The sequence below is a fragment of the Natrix helvetica genome, assembly GCF_964273705.1.
Source record: "Natrix helvetica genome assembly, chromosome: 5".
Lineage (NCBI taxonomy): Eukaryota > Metazoa > Chordata > Lepidosauria > Squamata > Natricidae > Natrix > Natrix helvetica.
The window spans coordinates 90,539,026-90,566,332 of record NC_138551.1 but is presented as its reverse complement, the minus strand read 5'-3'; positions in this window follow the sequence as shown (position 1 = coordinate 90,566,332).

Sequence of the window (27,307 nt, the reverse complement as noted above, 5' to 3'; positions counted from 1 at the left end):
TACAATGTTGATAGTTGTTTAATACCTTAGATTTGATATACTGCTGTATTATTATGTTGTTGTTGTTTTTAAAGAAAGGTCACCATATCCATGGATCTAACTTTGTATCCAATTAACCAACTTTCTGGTAAAGCCATGATGACATTTTTGCACTGTGGCATTATTACATAAAGTATGTAATTTACATAATTTGCACAATGATCTTGCAACACGCATAGTGACACTGGACCTTCCCTCTGCAGAATTAAAGGTAGAACATTATATTTCTCTGGATGAGAAATGGAGAAACATGTTTCTAAAGACAGAAACTCAGAGCCACAGTTCTCTGGCCCCAAGCAAATACTAATCCTGAGGCCAGCTCAGTGGTGGGTTGCAAATATTTTTACTACCGGTTCGGGCGCGCTCCTGCTGCCGCTACTATTGGTTTGGCCGAACCGGGCCGAACCAGGAGCAACCCACCACTGGGTCAGTTTTTAAAAATGCAGATTTGGTAATCCATACAAGACAGGATATTTTGAACAAAGGCAGTATTAGGTAGAATGACCTCCCCCCCGACATCAGAACAACTACCGATCTCCTCTCCTTCCGCAAGAAACTCAAGACCCACCTGTTCCAATCAGCTGGCCTGGCCCAATCGTAGTTTAATTTCCAATCCCCCTGGCCGGCATTTTAAATTTTAAGGGGTTGTCCTTTTAATCTGTTTTAATTTTATTATCATTGTACAGACTCTATATTTAATTTGTTTTAAAAAAGGGGTATTTAATATTGTTATTGTATTACGGTTTTTAGCTTTTGTCTGTACACCGCCCTGAGTCTCCTTGGGGAGAGGGGGCGGTCTATAAATTCTAAATAAAGTAAAGTAAAAGAATGGTAGGATCAGCCTTCACTCAAGATCCAAACCAGTTAAGCCATGAAGACACAATGGGAATGGCCCAGCATCCTTTCAGGACACAAGCTTCCTCATTACATCACCCAGCAGGTTTCAGACTTGATTCAGACAAACTAACCGCACATAACCCATGGGAGTCTGACTATAGCAACCAATAGAATACATATTCTTGCACAGGAATAGGAAGCTCAAGTTCAAAGCCCAAGAGAGGGTATAATTAACACTCAATCTCCACTCCATGTGGTCAGCTGCCCAGGACCTCAAACCCATGTGGTCCTGTCCATCAATAAACCATCTTTCCAATGTTTTTCTTCCCACTTGGAACTGAAGCAGATGGACATGTCTTCCAACAGCACATACACCAAAACATATCATCTGCGTGGGAGGGAGAGGCATATTTTGTGTTTGGCCCCACAATTTAAATTCCTGAAAGAAGGAATCTTCTTTCTTGCATTCAGGAGAATCCTCTGTGGGTGTCTGTATTAAAAGAGTTAAAAGATGGCTGCCACAACTGTTCAGTTGAGGAACAGGTGTGTGTGTGGCATATCTTAAAAGAGGCAGGACTTTGGTCATAAGAGTGTTGGTTGCCACCTTGACATTTTCGATCACCCTGAAATATTTCTGCTTCCCTTCATCTCCTTCAAGGGCTCAGCAAGCAGAGAATAAAAACCATTAGCTGCCCCTATCTATTATGGGAAAATGGGAGGGGGGAATTGTACAGCGTGAGAGGCAATGTAGCCATAACAAAATTCTTTCTAGAAAGCCAAGGTCATCCTTTGTCTTTGCACCTTTGCACCTGACCGGAACTGGATGGATGGAACTGCCAGCATGGCAGTGGAAGATTGGGCCATGTGATGGACTTGTGGGTGTGGGAGCAAGATCATGAACTTTCAACTGGGTGGGGAAAACCGGGAAGCTTTCAGATTTGGGTTTTCTCAGATGTGCCAACATGGCTCTCTTAATAAATTGGAACTTTGAGGAATGCTTTGCCTGGGATTCTGATTTAATTTTGGATGCTATTTAGTACCCTGACAATGAGTCTCCTACCTTAAGCAGGTGGTTGGACTAGAAGACCTCTGAGGTCCCTTCTAGCCTTAGGGTTCTATGAGAGAAACTGGCGGAGGGGACTTCCCACTTTTCTGGATTAATCACATTAAAGCGTTCGTTAGCCGGGGAAGGCAGAAGTTTATCCAAATCTGGTCAGCAGAGGGCGCTGCTTGCTCACAGTTAACCAACTTCAGGGCATCCATTCCATCAGCTTCTTTCCCAAGACTCTACTGCTGCCCTTTCTGAATCTCTTGGCTGCTTCTCCTCTTTAATAGGAACGAAATTGAGCAACCTGGCCTGGGGAAAGTATGTCGCATGTATTTAGACCCTCCACACTTTCACACGGGGAGGGGACTCATGTAATTCACTTAACAGTAAGATCATCAGCCACTAGAGCAGGGGTGTCAAACTCAATTTCATTGAGGGCCACACCAGGGGTGTGTTTGACCTCGGGGGGCCACAGTGGCCGTGGCCAGGCTGAGCGTGGCCAGCTCGTCACTCGTGTCATCATAGTGCCTGGCGCTGCCCGAGTGCTCTGCCAGTGAAAATGGGCTCCCGAGCTCCATTTTCCGCTGGGACAGCCTCCGTTTTTTTCTGGCAGAGGGTTGCAGGAGGTTGTCCCAGCTGAAAACGGAGCTCGGGAGCCTGTTTTTGCTGGCAGAGGCACCATGGGCCAGTCTTTCACTGTTTCCAGGGCTGCTTCGTGGGCCAGATCTAAGTACCCCGTGGGCTGGATCTAGCCTCTGGGTCTTGAGTTTGACACCCCTGCACCAGAGCAACAGGGTGCTGATAACTGAGGAGAAAAGTTCATACGTGTCCCTGTTGTAAACCCCCTCCCCAATTTTATTAGGGATCTGTCTGTTGGGGAGATGATGCAACTGTCCTCCTTAAGACCTGGTAAGGCTGGTCTTGACCCCATTTTAAATTGGATTTAGGATATTTCTGTAAGTTCCTGACATGATCCAGGGGTGGGCTTTTCCCACCAAGAAGCTTCTTCAGCTCTTGATTGAAGCTGAATTACCTTCTTGGATGAGAATGAAACATCTTCAAAGAAAAATCAGAAAGTCCAGTTGCCTCTTGAAAAAAAGCACCTTTGAGACAACCATGACTTGCATGGCTGAGAATCTCCATAGGCATTCATGTGATGAGACTCTAGAAAGAGTGCAGAGAAGAGCAACAAAGATGATTAGGGGACTGGAGACTAAAACATATGAGGAACGATTGCAGGAACTGGGTATGTTTAGCTTAAGAGAAAGAAGGACTAGGGGAGACATGATAGCAGTGTTCCAATATCTCAGGGGTTGCCACAAAGAAGAGGGAGTCAAGCTATTCTCCAAGGCACCTGAGGACAGAACAAGAAGCAATGGGTGGAAACTAATCAAGGAGAGAAGCAACTTAGAACTGAGGAGAAACTTCCTGACAGTTAGAACAATTAATCAGGGGAACAGCTTGCCTCCAGAAGTTGTGAATGCCCCAACACTGGAAGTCTTTAAGAAGATGTTGGATAGCCATTTGTCTGGAATGGTATAGGGTTTCCTGCCTAGGCAGGGGGTTGGACTAGAAGACCTCCAAGGTCCCTTCCAACTCTACTATTGTATTGTATTGTATTTTCTCTTCATGTAAGTCCAGCAACTGGTTTATTGTTCTCACTGTTAGGAAATTTCTCCTTAATTCCAGATACGCTTCTCTTCTTGATTAGTTTCCATCCATTGCTTCTTGACTTGCCTCATAGTGCTTTGGAAGATAGGTTGACTCCCCTCTTCTTTGTGGTAGCCCCTCAAATACTGGAACACTGCTATCATGCCTCCCGTAGTCCTTCCTTCAGTCAAATTGCATTGCTTCTGCAGTACTGATCAAATATAATGCATGATGGCCATAGGAGCAGCTCAGCAAAATTTAGATATACCCAAAGAGTTGAGGAACAAGGGTGCATAAACAACCCACAATTTAGATGTCACGGAGATCTCAAGTCTATACTGACATGCTCCAGTACCTTCTAAATATTTAATGGAAGCTCTAGCCTATGAAAAAAGGGATGCGGTGGCTCAGTGGCTAAGATGCTAAGCTTGTCGATCAGAAAGGTCTGCGGTTCGAATCCCTAGCGCTGTGTAACTGAGTGAGCTCCCGTTACTTGTCCCAGTTTCTGCCAACCTAGCAGTTCAAAAGCATATAAAAATGCAAGTAGAAAAATAGGAACCACCTTTGGTGGGAAGGTAACAGCGTTCTGTGACCACGGAGACATCTTCGGACAACGCTGGCTCTTCGGCTTTGAAACGGAGATGAGCACCGCCCCTTAGAGTCGGGAACAACTAGCACATATGTGCGAGGGGAACCTTTACCTTTTACCCAGTCTATGAAATTCTGCTTTTTCCCTGAGAGACCATTTCCATGGCTTATACTTCAGCTAGCTAATTTCCACATCTCCCTAAACCAATTTAGCATATTACTGAAGGACAAGCCAACATTTTGTCAGGCTTTGGGGCTGATCAAAATCATTATGATAATTGGCAGCAGACAAATGCAGACGTTTGCAAACATAATTTTTACCTTGGTGGGTTGTTGGGGAGAAAGAACTTAAGTCCACCAATATGAAACATCTAAACCGGTTTTTGCTATTCAAGTTGCTGGAGCCCCCCACCCTATCCCAAGCAACAGATGAGGAGAGCGTCGCAGCATCAAGCCACAATTACTATCGGGTGTTGACGAGAAATCAGTGAAAAGAATGTGCAGGAGAGTTGTGAAGAGGTCATTTTAGTGCTCTTTCATTTCTTCCCAGAGAAGGAAGTTAGAAAAGCAGAGTTGCAAAGCAGCATTGAAAAGAGGGGCAGGAAGAGATAATGCACAGGGATCCCGAGCGTGAACCTCAGTGTCTTAATTATCAGTCAACAATTGCTCCTTTCAGGGTGGAACATATGGTAGATGGTTTGCTTAAGAAAGAAAACAAAAATACTTTAGAAACTTAAATGATGTTGGAAAAATAGTAGACATTGTTTTAAAGGACTTGATAGTTGGCGGGGGAGGAGGGGGTGGCAGAGAAGGAGATGCTATGCTTTAGGTTATGTTTCCGAAAAGAGTCAGCTGGATTTTGGGGTTTTCTTTAACAGTTTTGCTCCCAGCAGAGAGAGAGAGAGAGAGAGAGAGAGAGAGAGAGAGAGAGAGAGAGAGAGAGAGAGAGAGGGAGGGAGGGAGGGAGGGGGAGAGAGAGAGAGAGAGAGAGAGAGAGAGAGAGAGAGAGAGAGAGAGAGAGAGAGAGAGAGAGAGAGAGAGAGAGAGAGAGAGAGAGAGAGAGAGAGAGAGAGAGAGAGAAATATGTTCTTTCTTTCTCTTTCCAAGGCTATTTTTGAGGAAAATGCTTGAAACTGATTGAGAAATGATAAGGGAAGAGTCTCCCAAGGAAGCAGTTGCCAGCAGGACCTGTGACCCAGATCTCAGGGTTTTGATCAGGGAGAATCACTGTTTTTTTTAACTTCAAAAACTCTAGGTATTCCTTGACCTGTGGACACAGTTGAGCCAATGCGTTCTGTTGTTGAGCAAGACAATTGTTAGCTGAGTTTTGGCCCATTATACAATCTTTCTTGACACAGTTATTAAGTGAATCACCACAGTTGTTAAACTGATAAAGGTAAAAGGTAAAGGTTCTCCTCGCACATACGTGCTAGTCGTTCCAGACTCTAGGGGGCGGTGGTCATCTCCGTTTCAAAGCCGAAGAGCCAGCGCTGTCCGAAGACATCTCCATGGTCATGTGGCCGGCATGATTAAATGCCAAAGGCACACAGAACGCTGTTACCTTCCCACCAAAGGTGGTTCCTATTTTTCTACTTGCATTTTTTACGTGCTTTCGAACTGCTAGGTTGACAGAAGCTGGGACAAATAATGGCAGCTCACTTTGTTACGTGGCACTAGGGATTCGAACAGCTAAACTGCCGACCTTTCTGATCAACCAGCTCAGTTACTTGTCCCAGCTTCTTCCAACCTAGCAGTTCGAAAGCACGTAAAAATGCAAGTAGAAAAATAGGAACCACCTTTGGTGGGAAGGTAACAGCATTCCGTGCGCCTTTGGCATTTAGTTGTGCCGGCCACATGACCACGGAGACGTATTTGGATAGCACTGGCTCAAGTCAAGAATTTTATCCAGCTCTTGCGGCTCCCTATAAAATCCATCCCTTCCCCTGTCTTTTTTATACCTTGCCTGTATTTGTAAATATCTATTCCCTCATCTTTCAATTCTTGCTTTGTTTTTAGTTTTTCTTGGTTGTCTAATATATCTTTATATCTTATTATCTTGTTTATGCCCAATACGTTTGGATACGTCAGAGCATCCATGGTGGATAGCCAGATTGGGATTTTGTTGTTTTGATTTTTAACCATATTTGTAGTAGAGCTTTTCTAATTAAATGTTTTTGGAAATAGCTATGAAATTTGTCTTTCCCATCCCAGATAAAGGCGTGCCAACCCAGTTCCAAATTATAACCTTCTATTGTTAGTAATCTTCTGTTCTTTAGATTGATCCAGTTCCTTATCCAGGTGAGAACCGCTGCTTGATAATAAAGCTCCCAATCGGGAAGTCCAAATCCTCCTCTTTCTCTACTGTCCTGTAACAATTTTAATTTAATTCGTGGTTTTTTCCCTGACCAGTTAAAATGTGCAATGGATTTGTTTAAATCTATGAAAAAGTTTTTCCCTAGGCTAATCGGTACTACTTGAAATAAAAATAAAATTTTGGGTAGTTCTTTCATTTTAACGATGGCAATTCGTCCCATAATGATATTTGTAGTTTCCTCCAATTTTCCAGATCTTTCTTAATTTTCTGAATCCAACTTTTGTATGCCAGTTTCCCACTAAAACAAATTTCCATAGTTTTTCATACTGGAGATCTAAAGATGGAGCCTCTCGATTTTTCCAATAGTTGCTATGTCCACTTTTGGAATGGGACAACATGCCACAGCCAACTTGCTGTGCCAACTCACCATGGCCAACATGCCACGGCTAATTTGCCATGGCCAAACTCGCTGTGGGACAACTCACTGACAATGTAATAATTCTATTTAATTATTCGAAATAAATCGATTGTTTTAATTTTTGCCATTTACATTTCGTTCTGTCCCTTGTTTTGCATCCTTTCTTCAATATTCTACGGTATTCCACTATTTCTTTCATATTAATGTAACTCCTATCCTGCCGCTTTGAGTTGGGTATTGCGAATTGTCATAGACGCGTCCAGTCTTGCCTGAACCAGAGGTGGGTTCCTACCGATTTGGCCCGGTTTGGTAGGAACTCGGCCTGCCATGCCCCCAAACCGGTTCTATTGATAGTGGCGCCATCTTGATTTTCTTCATTGCAAAAATATAATTCCCCCCCCTTTTCTAACATTGTGCGCATGCGCAGACCTTTTAAGGTGCAAATGCACACATGCACGGATTTCCACACCAAACTAGCAGTAATGCTGGCAGCAACCCACCTCTGGCCCGAACCATTATGAATTGAACAGTTGTCTGATTTTTAGTAAACAGTAAACATATCCTGATACCAATTAATTGTTTTTATATCCATGCTATTACTCTCTCTCATTTATGGCCAAAATCTTTCTACAACTTCATAGGACCATCATATACATTTTGCTCTGCCACACACCCAACTTTAATTACTTGCATATATAACGTTGTTTATGAATCATTTTTAAGTAATTTTGCCAGGCTTTTGCTGCTATTGATTGTAATACAGGTAGTCGTCTTCGTCTTACAATAATTCATTGTGGCTGTCAGTGGAGGACTACCTGTATGAAATTTTTACAAAGTTTAGCCCCCCATTATGCATCAGACATAATTATGTCTGGATTCCCATTGTCGTATTTCTTTGAGATGTTGGTCTTGCTCCAACAGCTTCTACATGTTGAATGTTAGATTGTTCTGTCATAATAATACTAGTACTGTATAAGATAATAATAATAGTACTGTATAAGAGACTTGGAAAGTACCTTGAAGGTCTTCTAGTCCATCCCCCTGCTCAATTAGGAGGCCCTCTATCATTTCTGACAAATGGTTGTCCAATCTCTTCTTGAAAACATCCAGTGTTGGAGCATACACAATCTCTGGAGGAAAGTTGTTCCACTGATTAATTGTTCTAATTGTCAGGAAATTTCTCATTATCCATTGCTTCTTGACCTGCCTTCAGGTGCTTTAGAGAATAGCTTGACTCCCTCTTCTTTGTGGAAGCCCCTGAGATATTGGAACACTGCTATCATTTATTTATTTATTTATTTATTTATTATTTATTTATTTATTTATTTATTTATTTATTTATTTATTTATTTATTTATTTATTTATTTATTTATTTATTATTTATTTATTTATTTATTTATTTATTTATTTATTTATTTATTTATTTATTTATTTATTTATTTATTTATTATTTATTCAATTTATAGGCCGCTCCCTCTCCACAAAAGGGACTCGGGGCGGCGTACAATCATGTCTCCCCTAGTCCTTCTTTTCATTAAACTAGACATACCAAGTTTCGGTCTTTATATGTTTTAGCTCCGGTCCTCTAATCATCTTTGTTGCTCTTCTCTGAACTCTTTCTAGAGTCTCCACATCCTTTTTACATCGTGGCGACCAAAATTGATTGCAGTATTTCAAGTGTGGTCTTACCAAGGCATTATAAAGTGGTATTAACATTTCATGTGGTCTTGATTCTGTCCCTCTATTAATGCAATCTAAGCCTGCATTTGATATTTTGGCAGGTGCAGGACACGGGTGGCTGATATTTACATGTTCATCCACTAGCGCTCCAAGATCCTTCTCACTGTTACTTCTGTTGAGCCAGGTACCACCATTGATGGCTAACCTTTTCCGGACCGAGTGCCCAAAGCGTGCGCAAATATGTGTGTATGCACTCAAACCCCCCAAATTCAATGCACCCCCCACATGCTCCCTCCGTGTATGAGCATGCAGCCCCCTGCAAGTGCCTAGTGCGTATATGTGCCCCCCACGTGCCCCTCCACGTGCCCCTCCACATGCCCCACCCCGTCCGTGCATGCACCCCCTGCATGCACCCCCCCGCATGTGTGGCAGAGACCCGAAGGCCAGCTGGCCAGTGGGAGGCATGAGCGAAAGCACAGCAGAGCTGAATTGGGGCTACGGATTGCATGCCCACAGAGAGGGCACTGTGTGCCACCTCAGGCACACGTGCCACAGATTTGCCTTCATGCATTTGGTTTTTCTTGCCTAAATGTAAAACCTTGCCTTTTTCTACATTGAATTTCATTTTGTTAGGTAGGATCCAGTGTTCAAATCTGTCAAAAACCTTCTGTATTTTGAGTCTATCTTGTGGAGTATTGGCTATTCCCCTCCAGGTTGGTTATGCCTGCAAATTTGATGAGTTTTCCTTCTATCTTGTCTAAGTCACTGATGAAGATGTTGAAGAGTACTGGGCCTAAGATTGAGCCTTGAGGTCTCTCACTGCTGACTTTGCTCCACGTAGATGCAGCTCCATTAAGGACTACATATTGAGTATGGTTGGTCAGCCAGTGTCAAAACAAAACAGAGGTCAAAAGGTGGAATCAAAAGTCCACTGCCTTTGGAGGCGGGTCACACAAGGTATTTCTCCACAAGGTAACCCTAGAAGTAAACAAGGGCAGTTGTTCCTTCACACTTGTGACTTCCTAGGGATGTTCAAACAGTTGGTGATTGCAACATAAAGATGAAATCTCCAGAATCATCGAGGAGAGAGTTGGACAGCTATATAATTAAAATAAATAAATAAATAAATACATTTACTTAACTTAACTTTATTGGATTTCTAGACCGCCTCTCTCTCAAAAGAGACTCAGGGCGGTGTACAGTCATATTAAAATAGTTAAACAATAAATATACATGTTATAAGTATAAAATAAATAGATTAAACATAGGACTGGAGGAGGTAGTAGAAGTTCCCTGTACAATTTAGTTAAGTTAGAATAATTTTTTTTTTAAATTTAAAAAGTTAGAAACATTAACCTTAAAAGCTATCCCAAATAAAATATCCGCCAGGAGATAAGAGTAGAACTATAAGTGGGCCAGGCCGGCTAGCCGGAACAGGTGAGTCTTAAGTTTTTGTCGGAAGGAGCAGAAGTCGGTAGTAGTTCTAATATCGGGGGGGAGGTCATTCCAGAGGGTTGGGCCCATCACAGAGAAGGCTCTACTCCTAGGCGCCGCCCGTTGGCATTGCTTGGTGGACGGCACCCGGAGGAGTCCCTCCCTGTGTGAGCGAATTGGTCGCAGGGATGTATGTGGTAGAATGCGATCCCGCAGGTAACTAGGCCCTGTGCCATGGAGCACTTTGAAGATGGTAATCAACACCTTGAAACGCACCCGAAAAACCACAGGCAGCCAGTGCAGCTCGCGCAGGAAAGGTGTTATGTGGGAGTAACTAGTACACCCCATGATGGCCCGCGCGGCCGCATTCTGAACTAGCTGTAGTCTTCGGGTACAACTCAAGGGGAGCCCCATGTAGAGAGCGTTGCAGTACTCCAGACGAGACGTCACCAGCGCATGAGTGACTGTGCGTAAGGCATCCCGGTCCAATAGGGGGCGCAATTGGCGCACCAGGCGAACCTGGTGGAACGCCCCCCTTGCCACGGCTGCCACATGGTCATCCATCGACAGCCGGGCATCTAGGAGGACGCCCAAATTGCGCGCCCGTTCCACAGGGGGCAGTTGTTCGCCCCCTATGGCCAGTGATGGAATCAACTGGTTGAACCGAGGCGCCGGTAGCCACAGCCACTCAGTCTTGGAGGGGTTAAGCTTGAGTCTGTTGTCCCCCATCCAGACCCGGACGGCTTCCAAACACCGGAACATCATTTCGACAGCCTCGTTGGGGTGGTTTGGGGTGGAAATGTACAGCTGAGTGTCATCAGCGTACAGATGGTATCCAACCCCAAAACCATGGATGATCTCACCCAGCGGCTTCACATATGTGTTGAACAGAAGGGGCGACAGGACCGACCCCTGCGGCACCCCACAAGTGAGTGACCTCAGGGTCGACCTCTGCCCCCCTGCCAACACACATTGCGTCCGGTCGGAGAGGTAGGAGCCGAACCACCGCAAAACGGTGCCCCCAACTCCCATCCCCTCCAGCCGGCGCAATAGGATACCATGGTCGATGGTATCAAAAGCCGCTGACAGATCTAATAGGACCAGGATAGAGGAACAACCCCTATCCCTGGCCCTCCAGAGATCATCGACCAACGCGACCAAGGCCGTCTCCGTGCTGTGACCGGGTCGGAAACCGGACTGGAGCGGGTCTAGATAATCGGTTTCTTCCAAGTGTCGCGGAAACTGCTGTGCCACCACATTCTCTACAACCTTCGCTAAGAAGGGAAGGTTGGAGACAGGACGATAATTAGCTAGCTCCGTCGGGTCCAGGGAAGGCCTCTTGAGTAAGGGCCTCACCACCGCCATTTAATAAGTTGCAGGATTCATCCCCATCTTCAAAAAATGGAACGAGCTGGCAACCACAGACCACAAGCCTTCTGGACAGCCACTTTTACCTAAGACATTTATGTTGGAAGTTTGGGATGAAACAAGAACATATGGTGGAAGATCAGCCAAGTGGATTAAGGGAAGGAAGAACTGCAATCAGCATCAGTTCAGGGGAGGACTTCAAAAATTTCAGCAATGGATTCTCGGCCTACTTGGCCTCCTGCACCATGGCGGGGTGAGGCGTTTTCACTTTCTCAGGCTCCGGAGGCTTTCCTCACATCTCTGGGAGGGCAAAAACTGCCTCACCCCGGCTATGGAGGCCCTCTGGAGACCAGAAACGGGGCCATTTCTGGTCTTCTGGAACTTCCAGTAGGCCCATTTTCCTCCTCCCAGACTCTCTGCGCAGGCCCTGCATTTACCTCAGATCCAAAATGGCCCGCGTGGAGACTCCTGGGAGGGGATGGGCAGGGTGGGAGAGGCAGGGGAGGGGTGGCCAGCCAGAGGTGGGATTTGGAGGTTCTCCAAACCAGCCGTAATGTTACCGGTTCTCCCAAACAGCCCTCCCCTGCATCAGTTGTTTCTGAAGCATTTTGAAGACAGCGATTCATTGCATGCCGCTTTGGGGAGGGGGCATCACAGATCTGTGGGGCTTTGATCAAGTGATCATGGACATCATCTTGGCTACTTCCCCCCTCTTTCCATCCCTAGAAGATGGGATGGATTTACGAGGGTTGCAGTGTCCCAGGGTAATACAATAATACAATAGTAGAATTGGAAAGGGACCTTGGAGGTCTTCTAGTCCAACCCCCTGCCTAGGCAGGAAACCCTATACTGTTTCAGACAGATGGCTATCCAGCATCTTCTTAAAGACTTCCAGTGTTGGAGCATTCACAACTTCTGGAGGCAAGCTGTTCCACTGATTAATTGTTCTAACTGTCAGGAAATTTCTCCTCAGTTCTAAGTTGCTTCTCTCCTTGATTGGTTTCCACCCATTGCTTCTTGTTCTGCCCTCAGGTGCCTTGGAGAATAGTTTGACTCCCTCTTCCTTGAGGCAACCCCTGAGATATTGGAACAATGCTATCATGTCTTCCCTAGTCCTTCTTTCTCTTAAGCTAGACATACCCAGTTCCTGCAACCGTTCTTCCTATGTTTTAGCCTCCAGTCCCCTAATCATCTTTGTTGCTCTTCTCTGCACTAGAGTCTCCACATCTTTTTTACATCGTGGCGACCAGAACTGAATGCAGTATTCCAAGCGTGGCCTTACCAACACATTATAAAGTGGCATTAACACTTCACATGATCTTGATTCTATCCCTCTGTTTATGTAGCCTAGAACTGTGTTGGCTTTTTTGGCAGCTGCTGCAATGGAAGGCTCATATTTAAATGGTTGTCCACTAGTTATCCAGTAGGGTCCTGTGATCTCTACTTGAGACCTTCCCAGAGACTCACCAGAAGCAAAGTCAATGGGAGAATCCAGATTTGCTCAATCCCCATGTCATCCGTGCGACAACTGCAGGTTTTTTTGCTTAACAATCAAGGCAAAAAGTAAAGGTTGTAAAATTGGGTATGGCTCACTTAACAACCATCTCGCTTAACCAGTGGAAATTCTGGTCCCAACCATGGTTATAAGTTGAGGACCACCTATATGGTTAACCTTTTTGTTGTTGCATGCCAAAAGTGTGCCCATGCGCGTGCCCACACCATTAATGCAACAACTTCCCACCCCCCTGCGCAAGGACGTGTGGCACTGTGTACCCGCCCCCCCCATGCATGCGTGTACAACACCCCCCACATCCCGTTTTGGGTCTAGCAGGCCTCCCTGAAGCTTCCTGGGACCCAAAACAGGCTGTGTGTATGGGGGGTGGGAGAGGCTCCCCTGCCCCAGTGCATGTGCATATGAACCCCCACGCATGCACGCCTCTCCTGCATGCACCTCACCCTTGTGCATGCATGGCAGAGACCAGAAAATCTGGCCGGTGGGAGGCACACGCTCAGGCAGGGTAGAGCTGAAGTGGGGTGATGGCTCGCATGCCCACAGAGAGGACATTGCGTGCCACCTGTGGCACGCGTGCCATAGGTTCGCCATCACGGACCTATACTGAAAAAAGCTATTCCTATATACATCAGGCAAAACTATATCAACGGGACATGTCTCATAGGTATTACAGACTGAACTGAGACCAAGAGTACTTTTGCTGTTTTTTAAATCTTTGAATCAGGGCAATTTTATGAAGTTATAGTGATGGAGATCCCAAAATAACCTGCTCATCTTCCAAATTTTGTTTCATTATAAGGTCACTACTACAAGACATAGTGATTATACTAGGTGCTTGTCTTTTGGCCAGCAATTCTACGTAATTCTGGTCTATGAGATTATGTTGTGGCCTGCCAGCAGCTAGCGCATCTTGCAGCAGATTTGGAGAGTGAGGAGGTTGGGGAGGAACATGGGCCAGTCCTGGAGTCTGGGGAAGGCTCTGACGAGGGCTCTGCATTGGAGGCAGAGATGGGGCCAGGGCCTTCTGACAGTTATCAGCTGCCTTCGGAGTCAGACATCAGTGGGACAGAAGAACAGCTGGAGCCTGTTCCCAGTGTGCGCATGTGCAGAGCTGCCGGGAGAAGGGAACAGCTAAGGAACAAGGGTCGACTCGGGAGAAAGGCCACATGTGGACAGTGAATGGCCCCTCCCATAGGGATAAAGAGGAGCAAAAGGGGAGTGGAGTTTGCAGGAGACACTTCGTTCATTAGGGTGAAGATCTGTTCCTGACTTTTTGCCAAGTATTGTCTCCTACAGAGCGGCGTTTGGAAGATATCAGCCTGGCAGCTCTCCAAGCCTGATAAAGGTCTGATTTCAGTTGTGAAATCTCTTGAAAGAATATTGGCCGGGACTTTGCTGGAGAGGAATTCCCTTTAAACTAAATAAAAGGGGTTTTATCGGGATGAGGAGTCGGCTTCATGCTTTTGTGAAGCCTAGATCAGAACACAGTAATAAAATGGATTTTTGTTCAATCTCTCTCCAACCATCCATCCTGCTATACTTTGAACATTTGTTTTTTTTAAAAAAAAAAACCCTAAGATATCAGCCAAGTAGCCATTAATAATTGGGTCTTGCAAGCTATCCCGATTCAATGGGGGGGAAAAAAGCGATTTAGAGAACAAGTTATATTTGCTAGCATCTTCTTAAATGAAATGCTTCCCTGAGCAAACCCAGGGAAAAAATGTAGGCGGCTTTAAGGAGCAGGTGATGGGCACAAGGTGGACACTGAAAGGATTTTCCCCTTTAAATCTGAATTCCTTACAACACTAGTAAAAAAATTCCCCTCCCCCAACTCTGTTTTTTTTTTTATTTAGAGCTTTCATCGTTATCTAAATAAAAATATATATTTGAGGTTAATGGAAATATAGGAAAGGTTCAGAGTGGACAGGAAGATATAAAACACCTTCCCTTGTTTTCCCCCTAGATTAGACTGGGGGGGGGGGAGAGTCTTGATAAAAGGGCCAGACCAACTAAGATGTGTTGGAAATTTTAGCCCTTACTACATGTTCTATGTTCTGAGTATCTTTTATTTGGAGAATTCTTGGAAAATAGAGATCTGTCAATGAAAGTTTCTTCATTTTTCTTGGTGTTGGTGTTATTGCCGTTGTGTCTCCAACTCTTGAGAACATTATTTGGGGCAACTTTGTCTTGGTCAAAAAACCAGAAAGAGCTCAGCACAGCAGTGGATAGATAGTCTCCGTGGAAGACCTTGAATTTTGAGTTGAATCAACCCCAGACTATAGAAGGGCTAGAAGTAGGAAAATACTCAAAGGGGCATGTTTGTGGTAGGGTGGGCTTTGGAGAAGGCTCTGATTGACCCACTGCTTAAGTTAGGCCACAGTTACAATGCTTTGCTAAAACCACACCTGGAATCCTGCGTCCTGTTTTGGTCACCACGATAGGAAAAAGATGTTGGGATTGTGGAAAGAGTGCAGAGAAGAGCAACAAAAATAATTTAGAGAACTGGAAGCTAAAACATATGGCGAATGGTTGTAGGAACTGGATCAGTAGTGGGATTCAATTTTTTTTTTACTACCGGTTCTGTGGGTGTGGCTTGGTGGGCATGGCATGGCTTGGTGGACGAGGCAGGGGAAGGTTACTGCAAAATCCCCATTCCCTCCCGATCAGCTAGGACTCAAGAGGTGGAGAATAGATGGGGGTGGGGCCAGTCAGAGATGGTATTTACTGGTTCTCCAAACTACTCAAAATTTCCACTATCGGTTCTCCAGAACCGGTCAGAACCTGCTGAATACCACCTCTGATACACATGCTATTTAATCTGTAAGACTACATTGTCCCAGACTTCCAATCTTCCCTCCTTTATCTCCTGTGATGCAGTAGGAACCGACCCAAAGTCTTGGGCCTTGTCTTAAGGTTGGTGGAAGGAAGGCTTAGTCAGTCCCAGAAGACAATGAGAAAACTTCACTTGTGTGGTAGTGGATTGTCTGTTGCTAACTAATCCCCAGGCCGTGTCTGTGTTGCCCTGGAAGACCCCCAGGGACCTTTCTCTGTGTAGACAGAACTTTTTTTCTCTTGCACTTTCTATGGACTGTATGCACAAAGAACACTGTGAAAAAGGGCAGAAGATTTACTGTGCCAGAATACAACTGGCAGGGTTTTTATAACCATCCTGGCCTGCTTTTTTCCTATTCACTGAATTAATGACTGATTATTCCAAAGCATTTTCAAGTTGGTTGGGTAATTAATTATTTCCCTGTTTAAAACACCATCGATCTTTCCAATGCCGCGGGTGGGTTGTGTGAGCGCATTCCAACTACCGATTAAAAAAAAAGAGGACCCAAGTAAGAAGGAAAGGACATATTTTAAACTTGTCCTTTCGAAGTCAAACCTTATTGTTTCACCTTGAGGCAATCAAGGCAAAAACGGGGCCTTTGCATCTCTTAAATCCCTGAATACATTACGCCGATGGGCCTAACTAATGCCATTGCAATTGTAAGAGATGATCAGGCCAGGCCAAGGATGGGGTCAAATACATCATCAGCCCATGGTGAGTTAAGTGATGCCATGCCCCCCCCCTCTCACAGTGCCTGGAGGCTGTTAGGGGTTGGATGGGGAGCAACAGGTTGAAACTAAACCCTGGCAAGACCGAGTGAATCTGGGTTTGGGGTTCGTTGGCTCAGGGAGAATTGCCATCTTTGGTGGAGTGGCACTACCCCAAACTAGAGGTGGGTCCCTACTGGTTCAGGCCAGTTCAGGTGAGTAGGTAGCAACTCGGCCTGCCACGCCCCCAAACTGGTTCTTGTGGCGGCGGTGGCGTGTGTTTTGCTTCTGTGCATGCGCAGAAACATTTTTTTAGTACTGCTCATGCACGCATAGTGTGCATCAAGCGCGCGCAGCGTGTCCCTGAGCAAACCAGCAGTAGCAGCAGCCAGAACCCATCCTTGCCCCAAACAGACCCTGTGTGTAATCTAAGGGTTCTCCTGGACTCAAAGAGCAGATGGCAGTCGTGACCAGGAGGGCCTTTGTGCAACTGTGGGTTGTGCGCCAGTTACGCCCTTTCCTGAACCATCTTTGATGGAGTGGCACTACCCCAAATCAGAGGTGGGTTCCTACCGGTTCAGACCTGTTTGGTCGAGTAGGTAAAGGTTCCCCTTGCACAGTTTGTTGTGCCAATTCCCTGGCCCCAGGCAGCCCAATAACTCCTTAGCCGACCGGACGGTTCGTTCTGCCAGGCCATTTCCGGCCGGGTGGAATGGGGCTGTCGTGTCGTTCTGTATGCCATGCTGGTCTAAAAACATCTCGAAGGGTGCCGATGTGAACTGGGGCCCATTGTCAGTCACCACCATGTCAGGCAACTCATGGGTCACGAATAGCCTCCCCAGCACCATAATTATGGCTTCTGAAGTGGTGGAGGGCATGAGTGCCAGCTCCACCCACTTCAAGTAGGCATCTACGACGACCAAGAAGTTCTGCCCTAAGAACGGGCCGGCGAAGTCCAAATGGACTCGTGCCTATGGAGCCCAGGGAATGTCCCATTCCCTGATGGGCAGAAGGGGGAGCTGGTCTACCCTATTTCCCTGAAAATACGACAGGGTCTTATATATATTTTTTTACCCATGAAATATGGCCTTGGGCTTATTAAAGGGGAGGGCTTATTATTTTTGGGTTGCCGGGCGGCTGCTCCCTTGTGACTGGGTTCCCGAAGAGCCGGGCACAGCCTCAGGGTCGAATGGCTATGTTGTGCTGTCACAGCAGTAACACAGCAGCCATGAAGTAACCAAGCTTGCGAGCAGCCGCCCGGCAATCCCCCTTTCCAGCCGGGCACAGCACTGATGACTGACCTAGCAATACCCGGAAGGCACCAAGCAGCACGAGCGCCTGTTCACCACCCTCCGCCTCCTGCGGCTCGGTGCCTTCAGAATGCCCCTAGGTGAGTGAATGGGGCTCTGCATGGCTGGAGAGGGGGCTTGCGCAGCGGCTTTTCCACTCTCCGCTCGCACAAAGGGCATTTCCGCTGCTGGTGCCGCCCACCGCTTTGTTTGTTTTTTCAAAGCACGGAGGACGGATGCCGCTCTGGAAGTATGCTCTATAGTTGTGGGCTGAAGATCGTACAACCATACAGCATACTCCCAGAGTGGCATCCATCCTCCGTTGCGGCTTCCAAAGCACGGAGGTAGGATACTGCTCTGGGAGTTCTTAACGCATGTCCAATGAAACTGTTTTGCCTTACCTATGTGTCGAGACAAGAGAGTAACACTAAGTGCAATGTCGGGTCTGGTCCAACTACTAATGTACAACAGTGACCCAATGACTGAATGATAAAGTGTTTGATCCTCGAACTCAGGACTTGATTCATATGTCAAGTTGTGAAAATCTGTTTGCATGGGTGTCTTTGTTGTGTTAGCATCCTTCATATTGCAATGATGCAAAATGTGTTCAATTTTATCCTCTTGTGAAAGACTAAACCCCTTCTGTGTTTTGTCAACCTGAACACCTAAGTAAGTGCTAATATGACCTAAAGATTTCAATGTGAAGTATCTCTGTAAACCTTTAGCAAAAATCTCACTCATTTTCTTATTTGGACCAATCTAAACAATATCATCAACATAAACAAGAACTATCTCATATGTATTGTTAGATCTTTTTGTGAACACGCACTCATCAATTTCAGACTTAATAAAGCCCATTGAATTTAGTTTGTCAGTAAGACATAAGTACCACATTAAACCAGACTGTTTCAGACCATAAAGACTTTTGTTTAGAAACCAGGTATCCCCTTCTTGCTGTTGGAATCCTGGAGGACCTCTCACGTAGATCTCTTCATCTAGGTCAGCATGTAGATAAGCCGAGTCAACATCGAACTGGAAAACCTCTAAACCAAGGATAGTTGCAGTGGTTAAGGCAATTTTTACACTCTCAGTTCTGACTGTCGGTGAGTAGGTGCTTGTGTAGTCCTCAGGATAACATTGAACGAAACCCTGAGCTACAAGTCTGGCCTTGTACAATGACTCACCATTTGGCTTCTTCTTGATTCTGTAGACCCAGCGAGTGCCAATGACTTTTTTGTTTGCTGGTTTTGCAGGTGTAAATACCTTAAGTTTCTTTAGACTGTCCATTTCATTCTGCATTGCCTCATACCACTTCTCTTGCTCTGAATCAGGAAGATGCTTGATTTGTGTGAATGTATCAGGAGGAAGTGTAACATTGCAAATCAAAGGCAAGGGTGTTTTTGTCAGTTGCCACGAATATCGCTGTGGAGGGATTCCCTTAGTGACCCTCTTGGAACGTCTCGGAACAACAGTCCATTCTTCTTCTGCTTCGTCCTTGTCCTCACATTCATCACTAGCATCAGCATCCTGATTTATTACACTGCTCCAAGTACGGTTGACAATGTAATATGCATATTTGATAGCTTCACCCCAGTATGGTTACTGAGGTTGGTGTCTTCTAGGAGACAACGCATCATGGTTTGTAGGACTCCTTGTCTTCGTTCTGTGACTCCGTTATGAGCCGGTGTGTATGGAGCTGATGTCTGATGAAGAATTCAATTCTTACGCATCCAGTCCTGGAAACGCTGAGACATGAATTCGGCATCACAATCACTCTGGATTCTGGCGATGCGAACTTGGTGTTGGGTAGAAACAAGAGCTGCAAAGTCTTTAAAGATCTGAAAGGTCTCAGATTTCTCTTCCATAGGATATCCATATCCATATCTAGAGTAATTATCAACAATTGTTAGAAAATATTTTTTACCACCAAGTGTTGGCGGAAAAGGACCCACTATGTCAGTGTGTACCAAATAAAAAATGCGTGTTGACAGGCGTGTTGCGTGTTTGGGAATGGCTGCTGCTTTGGATTTGGCCTTCTTGCAGACAGCACAATCCAAAAACACCTTACACCCCTTTAGATCCAAACCTTTTGCAAACTCCGGCATTTTCCTGAGAATACGGAAACTGGCATGCCCCAAAATTCTATGCCACTTGTGGATACACCTGGAATGCAAAGGTTTACCAATTAGTGAATTTTCAACATTAACAGTTTTGTGAGGAACTTCAGGCTTGCTCTGAGCAACCTGTTTCCTTATTTTCTTTTTGTTGGCTTTAGGAACCTTTGGAGTAGCTACAGGATCTCTCAATAGAACATCTCTCTCTGGACCTGTGCTCTCCTCTTTTGGAGTTTGTATACTTGCCTGTGTTTGTGGTTTAGGCTTTGGTTTTATGTAATAAACACCACCAATTAACATGGTTTCAGCAACAATATCTCCATTTTAACTATGTAACTTGCTTTTTCGAAGTGGTGAACCTGGAACTTTAACACTCTAGACAAGTGACTCTGACTAAGCAAATTACTAGTTGCTGTAGGTATGTAATAAACATCAGGAATGAATGCATCGAGCTCTTCAACATAAACAGTTCCTTTTCCCATGACCTTACAGGGTTGATTGGAGAAAGAATAAAGTTCACGTAGTTCAGGTTCAGGCTCGTGCATCTCTGTGAAAATTTCCTTTCTGTAGGTAACATGCAATGCTGCACCACTGTCCAAAGTCCACAAAAGCCGTCTGTCTTACTCTGGATGAGGTTGTGGATTGTTGGTTAAGGCCAATGTGGCGAGTGGAGCTTGTGAATCACGCCTTGGACCACGACAACCTTGTCTTGCGCCTCTGCCTCTGCCTCCGGAATCTGTTCCTCTGGGCTGGTTTGTGACGGGAGCTGGAACTCGTTGGAGACAATTCCGGGTGGCATGTCCCACACGGTTACAGATGTAGCATATTGGCATCCTTGGAACGTAGGGTCTTCCTCGGAAGGGATGCCTAGCTGGAGCTCTTGATGCGGGCAGCCTTGGGAAATGTGTTGTGGCCAACATATGTGCTTCTTCTTCAATTAAAAGCCTGCAAATATTGTGCGTTGAGCAATAGGCACTTGGTTAATCTTTGCAATGGCATCTTTCCATTCATAATTCAATGAGTTAATGATAATGCTGATCATTTGAATATCATCAATGAAATGGCCTCTTTCTCTCAATTCTTTTCTCACTCCTTTCAGTTTGGTTAAATGTCCTCCAATTTGTTCACCAGGTTTCAATCTCGAACCGTGGAACTCAGACATGAGCAAACATGAAGATTCGATTGAAACGGGCCTGTAGCAATTTTCCAATTGAACCCAAATTTGTTGGACTGTTGCATCAGGCGGAAAAGTAACCTGCAATTCAGTATCCATGGACATCAATAATGTTGTGCAAGCCTTAGTCTCTAAGTCTCTTATTGCAGGAATCCATGGCTGGACAGGAGGATTAAACACCATACAATGGGTACCTTCTCTGCGAAGCAAAAGTGCAACCTCACTGACCCAGGCCTTATAATTCTGTCCTGACATTTTTAATTTTGACTCACCAGTCAATGGAGCAACAGAAAATGCCTGTTGAGGAATGTGCATTTGAAATGCTGACTGTGCAGGTAAATATACTTGTTGTTGAACCTGTGGTTGTTGTAGTCGCACCTGTGTTTGCTGTGCTACAGCTGCGGCCGGTGCTTGAGCTGCAATATTAACATGGCCTGCTGGAGACGCAGCCATTTGTCTTTGCTGCATTAAGTATTGTTGTGCTCCATCTAAGAAGACACAAGCACCACCAGGGGGTGCTAAAGATTGGGCCTTTGGAGACACTTGTTGCATTGCAGCGTGAATATCTGAGTGAGTTAAGGACATGTTTAATAAAGCCTGTTGCAATATTTGTAATTGCTCCTGGAATTTACAATGCATGTTGGCTTTCTCTAGTAAATTACTTCTGCCAGTAGATGATGCTGCAATTTCAGCTTTAGGCTGGTCAGTTAATCTTTCTACCTGCGTGGCATGTGTAACTTGAGAAGAAAAAACATCTTGGGGCAATTGTGATGTGTACACAGCTCTCTGTTCTGATTGCCTGACACAATATCCTCCAGGGTGTGTGTCTTAGGCTTTGGAGAAGGAGCCAAGATGGCATTTTCAGAAATTTGAAAGTCCCTCTTATCTGGCTCAAGCATAGATAAGGCCATTTTTGCCTGGGATAGCTTACGTTCAAAAATTTCTATTTGATCACGATAGCTTTTTATAGCTTGATAGAGCTTTGAGGAGAATGATAAGTTTCTCTCTCTGTGTGGGAGTGAAAATGCACCTCCGGTTGTGAAAACTTTGGCCTTGCACCGAGCGTTTCAAAATCTACAGGTTCTTGAAGAATTGTTTGGGAGCATGCATAATTAGAAGGGGGCGTCACTGACCTCGGTCTTAGCACGTCGCCTTCAAAAGCAGCTTTTCTGTAGTCTTTTTCTTCTTGAGACCTGTGTAAGAGCATTTCCTCCTTTTGTTCTCCCACGGCAGATTCTTCATCCAGCCTGAAGCAAATGGCATTTGAAAGGTTGAAAACCTGTGTAAAATGCTTTTCGCTTCTTCATCAGAGATCAAAGACATGCATATCTCTTGCAGAAAGTTTTTCTAATTTTTTCTTCTTTTTCGGCATTTTAGAAGTGATTAAAATCAGTGTTCCGCAGTTGCAAAATTAACCATCTACCTAATTAGCCTAGATGCTTATCATCAAAATAACAAGCAAGGAAAAACCATAAATCAATCCAAAATAGCCATAAATCCAAACCATCCTCTGCTACCACTTGTCAGGGTGTAAATTCAGCCCTGTATTTAATGAGGGATGAACCGTGGCCTTTCCTTGAAGTATACTTTTTAATTAAGCAAAATAAACCCGAGATATATTCTAAGAAACACATTTTATTATAAAGAATGAGCTTAGCTGATAAGAGTCAGATCAGTCTACTGTATGTCTTAGAGTCTAAGCACAGCTGGCAAACAAAAAAAATGCAGTGACAAGGACATCCTTAACTGCCCTAAAGGCTTGGGCTTCTTTAGATCCCCAATGACAGGGCGTCTTGGAGTCCAGGAGCCTATGAAGAGGCTCTGCCAAAGATGCCTTATGGGGTAAAAAAATGGAGTAAAAATTAAGCAGCCCCAGAAAGGTGTGCAGTTCAGCCTTAGAGGAGGGTGTGGGTGCTTTCTTAATTGCCTCTACCTTGGACAGAGTAGGGTGGATGCCTTTGGAATCAACTAGATACCCCCAAAATTCTACACTGGGAACCCCTATCCTACACTTTTCTTGTTTGAATTTCAGCCCCGCTTGGCAGAAAGAGGTCAGGACTGCTCTTAATTTATCGACAAGCTCAGCTTGATCCAAAGCGGATATAAGCATGTCATAGAAATAGGGTACCACCCCTGGCAGCTCCTAAAGCATCTGCTCCATTAGGCTCTGGAAAATACCCGGGGCTACACTAACCCCAAATTGCAAACATTTACATTTGAAAGGTCCCCGGTGCATTACGATGGTTTGAGTCATGGCAGTGGCTTCATCTACCAGAAGTTCTACCGATGGTTTGAGCCATGGCAGTGACTTCATCTACCAAGTTAAGTCTAATTTGGCAAAAATGTTTCCCTGGGCCAAGGAATGGAGCAGATGTTGAACCACTGGCACTGGATAAAGGTTGGCTTGCAACCCTTTATTAATGGTGCATTTAAAATCCCCGCAACTTCTAATACTACCATCCTGCTTAATAGGTATTACTATGGGGGTCTCCCAGGGAGAGTGGTCTACTGCTTCGAGCACTCCGTGTGCTATTAATTTATCTAGCTCTACATCTACTTTGGGTCGAAGAGCAAAAGGCACTCTCCTGGGTTTTAGACATATTGGCGCCACCCTGGGGGTCCAAGTTAAAGGAAATGGGGGTCCCATTATATTTACCAAGCTTGTTGTCAAATACGTCCACGAACTCACTGGTCAGCGCAGCGAAGGAATCTGGAACAATGGAGTGGATGCCGGAGATGTTGAGCCCCAATTCGGAGAACCAGTCAAGCCCCAGAAGGCTGGGCAGATGGCTATCTACAATGATGAGGGGAAGAGGCCCCAGGAAGTTATTGCTGGGTATGGTGAATGTGCCACAACCCACAATGGGTATTGGCTGCCCTTGTTAGTCTCTGAGGTGAAATGGGCACTGTCTGAGTTGAGCTTTGGTCAGGCTGGGCACTATCTGTTTGATAGTAGCCCAAGAGATTTGGAAGAGCCAGATTCCACTTCCATCTTGCAGTGCTCTCCCTCTATGCGCACAGTCAGGTATATCTTATGGGTAGGCTTGGTCAGGGATGCATGGCTGATAGCTCAATCAGGGTGCTGCTGGTCACCTGTAATGGCAAAGCAGTCTTCACGGTGTTTGGGAAGTCTTTTTGCGAATTGAGTAGACAAAGTGCACTCCGGAGGTGGGTCAGCGATTGGCATGGCGCTCTGCAGACCTTGGCTAAATGTCCTTTCCTGTCACACCAACGGCATATTGCGGCTTTGAACCTGCAGACTGACCTTGCATGGTTCCTGCCACAACTCAGGCAACCCGCCTGAGATAAAAAATCAGCCTGAGTCCGTTTTTTCCTGGTGGCCAGTTTGAGGCGGCTAATCTCTTCTTCCTCATCAGAGAAGTTTTCTTCGTTGTCTTCTTCATGATGGACAGCATGGCCCCTGCTGGCATGGGTGGCCAGTGACAGAAATCTCTGAATTTCTGTGGTGGATTTGTCCGACATTTCATATGCCGTAGGCGTCCAATGTTTCAGTGGCTGGGCTGAATGCCGTGAATGCCGGTAGATTAGCCATCCTTAGAAGGACAGAACATAAGAATTAGCCTTGGAGTGACATCTCGTCGCCTGTGACTTGAGGCAGCTCTTATTAGTGACTTCTCTTTTCCTTTACCTCAGTCCTAATCCCACCCTCATTGCCAGTGTTCTGTAGGGAGAACGAAGCAGGCAGGAACTGAAGCAAGGCAGGTTGAAGGTAACACAACCTTTATTAACAATTTAACATGGCAAAATGTAAGGCAAACCTCGAACCGGCAAACAGCAACATTTGACAGCTGACAGCCCTTTTATACTAGAGCTGTCAGACACTGAACCAATAGAATGGCTGCATTCTCCTGCCAGCTGGCTGCTCGCGTCTCAGCCAATCAGGGGCCAGCAATGATAGTCAATGGCGTCATAGCCTCAAGGACTTAACAATAACATCATAGCTTGCCAATGAGTCAAGCACATTGCAACAGCTGGGTGACCGGAGGAGAAGGAGAGAAGTCACCAAGCAACCAGCTCCCATCTTGTTTGGACAATATGACACTTTGTTTTGGAAACTTGAGAATCCTAAATCTATATTGGGGGGAAAAGCCTGGGAACTTTAGTACTGGCTTTTCACTAGTTAGTGCCAATATGATGCATCTAAATACATTTGTACTTTGAGCAAAGGGATGCGTCAGAGTTCAATTTGTGATGGATGCATTTCTTGGAACCTGACACATGGTTTTGTAATAAATATAAGCTTATTATACTTTTCCACAAATCTTGATACCTCAGCAAATTTAAAATATGTGGTCTTCAGGATTCCCCAACTGGCTGGTTGGGAAGTCCTAGGAGATGAAATTGACACATCTTAAACTTGCTGAGTTTGAGAAACACTGCTCTACACCAATGACGATCATTTTGCTTTGCAGTCTTATCTGTAACCTGTTGAGAATTAACTACACTTGCAAAATGCAGTGTGGCTTCTACGATGTATAGAAATTGGTTTGTGCTTCATTGCAACTCTTCAACAAATTGTTTTTATCGTTCATATTCCTCTTTTCCTGAAGACCTCACAAGGTACCAGCCCCCAGGTAAGCTTGGATGATTTTGTTCTGACCTAGGCTTCCCAAAAGCACGAAGCTGACTCCTCATCCTGATTTATTTAGTGTAAAGGGAATTCCTCTCCAGCAAAGTCCCAGCCAAAAGTCTTTCAAAAGATTTCACAATTACATTATCAGGCTTGGAGAGCTGCCAGGCTGATATCTTCCAAATGCCAGGCTGTAGCAGACAATACTTGGCAAGAAGTCAGGAACAGATCTTCACTCTAATGAATTGAACTAATTGTCTCCTGCAAACTCCCCTCCCCTTTCGCTCCTATTTATTCCCTATCGGAGGGGCCATTCACCAACCATCTGTGGCTTTACTCCTGAGTCAACCGTTGTTCCCTTCTCCTGGCAGCTCTACACATGTGTACACTAGGAACAGGCTGTTCTTCTGTTCCACTGCTGTCGGACTCCGAAGGCAACTGATAACTGTCAGACTGCCCTGGCCCCATCTCTGCCTCCAATGCAGAGCCCTCATCAATTGTTCTTTTCAATTTTCACAGAAGGAAGTAAAACTGCATCGGAGTTAAGGTTTGTGCTCGCAATTATAAAAACTCCCGTACTTGCTTTGCCTGCTTTTATTCAAAGGTAGATAAGCATTGATTGCAGGGGGTGGTCGCGACATTTTGTTTCTGCTGCAGCAGAAGCATCCCGAGATGCAGAGCTTTGTCGGGCTGCTGGGGAGCTACCCTTCTCACCACAGAATTACTCTTGCGGGTTTATGGGGGGTTCTGCCCTTAATGCCCGGCTGCTCTCCTCCCCCTCTTTTCCCGAGGGGAGATTTTTCAAACTGCTTGACAGCTGGTTTACACTGTTCTAGCAGCTTAAACGCGATCTCGAGGCTGGCGTTCCCAGAGAAACGTCTTTCAACGCCTATGGTGCCACCGGAAGTTATTGTTATTTAGTGCTAGATTGTATAATAATTAAGTAAAGGTTCCCCCGCACATGTGTGCTAGTTGTTCCAAACTCTAGGGGGTGAGTGCTCATTTCCGTTTCTAAACCGAAGGGCCAGCGCTGTCCGCAGACGTCTCCGTGGTCATGTAGCCAGCATGACTGAATGCCGAAAGTGCAAGGAACACTGTTATTTTCCCACCAAAGTGGTTCCTTTTTTTCTATTTGCATTTTTGCATGCTTTCATGTAAAAGAGCAGAAGCTGGGACAAGAAATGGGAGCTCACTCCATTCTGCGGTGCTAGAGATTTGAACTGCTGAACTGCCAACCTTCTGATCGACAAGCTTAGCATCTTAGCTACTGAGTCACCACATCCCTTTTTGTATAATGTATAATAATTATATATTAATTAATTTATTCTGGACACTATTTTATTTTTCTGAGTATATTGATAAATAATTCCTAGAAACGTAAAAGTAGTCCTCAACTTATGACCACAATTGAGCCTAAAATTTATGCCACTAAGCAAGACAGTTGTTAAGTGAGTTTTGTCCCGTTTTATAACCTTTCTTACCACAATTGGGTTTTTTTTCAAACAAATTTTTTATTGGTTTTGCAAAAAATAATCAGGAAAAGGGATGGTGGATAAGGTTACAAATTTTGACAGCTACATTATGCAGGAAATGCCCCCCCCCCATTCTCATAACTTTCATTTATTAATACATTAAGTTGTTACTACTTAGTAATATTTTGTCAGCATATTTTAGCCTTTTATCTTCAAATAATTTCAATCATTTTATAT